Source organism: Hylobates moloch, unplaced genomic scaffold (assembly GCF_009828535.3).
Source record: "Hylobates moloch isolate HMO894 unplaced genomic scaffold, HMol_V3 SCAFFOLD_16, whole genome shotgun sequence".
NCBI classification, from domain to species: Eukaryota; Metazoa; Chordata; class Mammalia; order Primates; family Hylobatidae; genus Hylobates; species Hylobates moloch.
The window spans coordinates 63,341,679-63,344,912 of NW_026652291.1; positions in this window are offsets into that span (position 1 = coordinate 63,341,679).

Sequence of the window (3,234 nt, forward strand, 5' to 3'; positions counted from 1 at the left end):
CCAGATACTAATAATATTCATTTGAAAATGTATGCCCCTGTTTATCCTAAAGAGAGTTCCAAATTAATGTCTGCATTGGTATTTTAAAACTGTATTATTTTATATTCTTTACTAGTGCTTTTTTCTTGGAAAAGATACCCACACCTGTATTTAAAGGCAACTTACATTTGCCAAAGCAGCAACACGTGAAATTGAGGTTATGCTGTTATAACAATTTGGACAAGGTGTCTGTGAGCACATTCAGAAGACACACAGCCCCATACTCCTCTATCAGTGAAATCTTAAAAGCAGTGTGCAAGAAAACGTAGATAACTTAAAAGTACTCAGAGCTTCTTAGAAGAGATTATGACTCAGGAACAAACCAATAGTTTAGTAGTTTAAAAAAGAGAGCTCTCACTAGCGTGAATCAAGTATTGGAGAGAAGAACTATATGCTGGCACCAAGAGCTGGCTTATAACAATGAGGTATACCAGATCGCCTCTTTTGTTATGAATCTCCAAAGCAAGTTTTAGGCCATTTCACATTCTTTGTTACAGAGATACTAGGTGTGCATCAGGGCTGAAAGAAATCAGGACTGAATTCCACTCCATTTGATTCAATGTATAGTGTTAGGTACACTTCCTGGTCAATGAGGAAAAGGGGAGTTAAGAAAAGAAAGGGTCGGGAGTCGGTACAATGAAAAAACATTCTCTATCCTTAAGAATTTTGCTCTCTAGTTGGGGAAACACATCTACATTGCGATTAAATAACTGGTAGCATTTAAAGATGGTAATCCTTGGTAGACTGATGAAAGCAAAGAAAGGAAGTTGCTTTTTTTTTTTAATCATGTATGCCTTTATTTCTTATTCTCACCCTATTGCACTAGCTAGAGGTCTATATTTTGATAAGGATAAAAATCTTATTAAAGAAGTGAATCTCTATACCATATCACTCATAGGTTAGCAGGTGCTAAGATATAATTGGAACAGCTGATTTTCATGGAGCCCCTGAAATCATGTCACTCAGGCAATCACCTCTTCAGTAGGCCTTGGTAAAACGATCAAGACTGAAAGTCAGATCAGCAACATGGGATATGAATGTCCATAGTGATTTTTGAGATAATTTTGAAAAAGCTCAACCAACACTGGCCTTGGTGAAATACAGAATCAGATGAAGTTTAAATTTGGTGTGTTCCCAAAGACAGTCCTACTTTAAAATATGGTTAGAACAATTGGAAGGAGAGGTGAAGAAAGATATGTGTTGAAAACTTCTTTTTGTTATTTTTATTCTTTCTTCTTAATTTTCTCATCCTCTTAGTAGATCAGGAAGGACTTTTATATGTGAAATCTAATACAGACAAACTTCATTTTTGTTACTTTTTCCTTAGTGGAAAGAGTTGTAGAGTGTCACGTTCAAGTGCTCAGGAAAACATCCAGATTTAGTCTCAGGAGTGGCATATTCATGGACACACAGAAGGGAATAAGACACACTGGGGCCTATCAGAGGGTGGAGGGTGGAGGACAGAGAGATCAGGAAAAATAGCTAATGGGTACTAGGCTTAGTACCTGGTTGATGAAATAATCTGCACAACAAACTCCTACAACATAGGTTTACTTATGTAACAAATCTTCGCAGATACCCTTACACTTAACGTAAATGTTAAAAAAAAAGAGAGAAAATTTAAAAAAGAGTGGGATAATGTGACATGACTTGTTTGAGACAAGATCATTTTTCCTCATTTGTATCATAGCAGCTTGAGGGTAGTTCCAGGACAAAATCAAAAGAATATGATCACTTGATTTCCCACTCAGTCTTCAGTGGACCCTTAGACCTCCAAAACAGAATTATGTTTCGAGAAAAAAAAGCCCTCACTTTCTCTAATCTGCACAATAGCTTTCTAGATGTCCTGGAAAATAAAGTGAGATCTGCAGAGAGTAATGACAACAGTGATGATGGTGATGATAATTACTATGATGACAATAATGCTTAGTACTTTAAAGTCAACATCAGATAAGATAGGGCTCATTCAGATGTATCTGTTCCTATTCAAACAGCCAAGCCAGGCACAGTGGCTCATGCCTGTAATCCTAGCACTTTGGGAGGCTGAGATGAGATAATTGCTTGAGCTCAGGAGTTCAAAACTAGCCTGGGCAAAATAGTGAGACCCTGTCTCTACAAAAAATGAGAAAAATAAAAATTAGCTGAGCTTGGTGGCACACTCCTGCGGTCCCAGCTACTCAGGAGGCTGAGGTAGGAGAATCGCTTGAGCCCAGGAAGTTGAGGCTCAGTGAGCCGTGATCCTGCCACTGCATTCCAGCCTGGGTGACAATGAGACTTGGTCTCAAAAAAACAAAAGCACCAAACAAAAAACAATCAAAATACAACTGATATTTGAGAAAGTAAAAGCCCAGCAGGTTAGAGGAATCATTCCTCTATCTTTTATTTGAGAAAGAAAACAAATTAAAAAAAAAAAGTCAACATCAGTGAAACAGAATTATAATAGTTGTAGCTTCTATCATATGAATCCTAAATTGTTTATGTCTGTGTGACATGCTGTTATCAAAAGCAGCAATTACCATATGAGCAGAAGTCCTGATATATACTGGAGCAAATTTAGTAAAAAATTGCTGGTAAGAATTCAGTATATTCCAGCTGTTTTAAAAACATCTCCTTGGAAAACTAGGCTTAGAATCAGGGAAGGAGGGGAAATTTGAAGGTAAATTAAATCAGTAATAGGCTACTTCATCTAGGATAAGAAAACCAGGAAAAGAGGTGGGAATGGTAAGTTTGGACTACAGATGAAGCAATGACAAATTTTCTTAGTGAAATCTCGAATGACGAGAAAGGACAGATCATGTTTGGTTAACTATTTGTAAGTCTGTAGGTAGGTATCATGGCCTTTAAATTAATTTCTGTAACTAAAACATAAAATACTATCTAGAGCTGGAGGGCCTCTTAGAGATCATTTAAACTCTATAGAGACCAGACGTTAAAGCTCAGAGAAGTTAAATAATTTAATGACTGTCGTACAGTAGGTTATCAGTAGAGTTGGGGCAGGAATACCTGCACCCTAATTCCCCTTTGACAGCTCTGAGAGAAAAGTGGGTTTTCAGAGGCTTCAACTCTGTGAACAGCTTAAGCAGAATGTGACAGATGGACTGTGTGTATTGCTGGTCCCACCAATATGTACAATTATTGGGATGTAACATAGTGCTGGGGTTTAACATTTACTTGTAAACATCTATTTTTTTTACT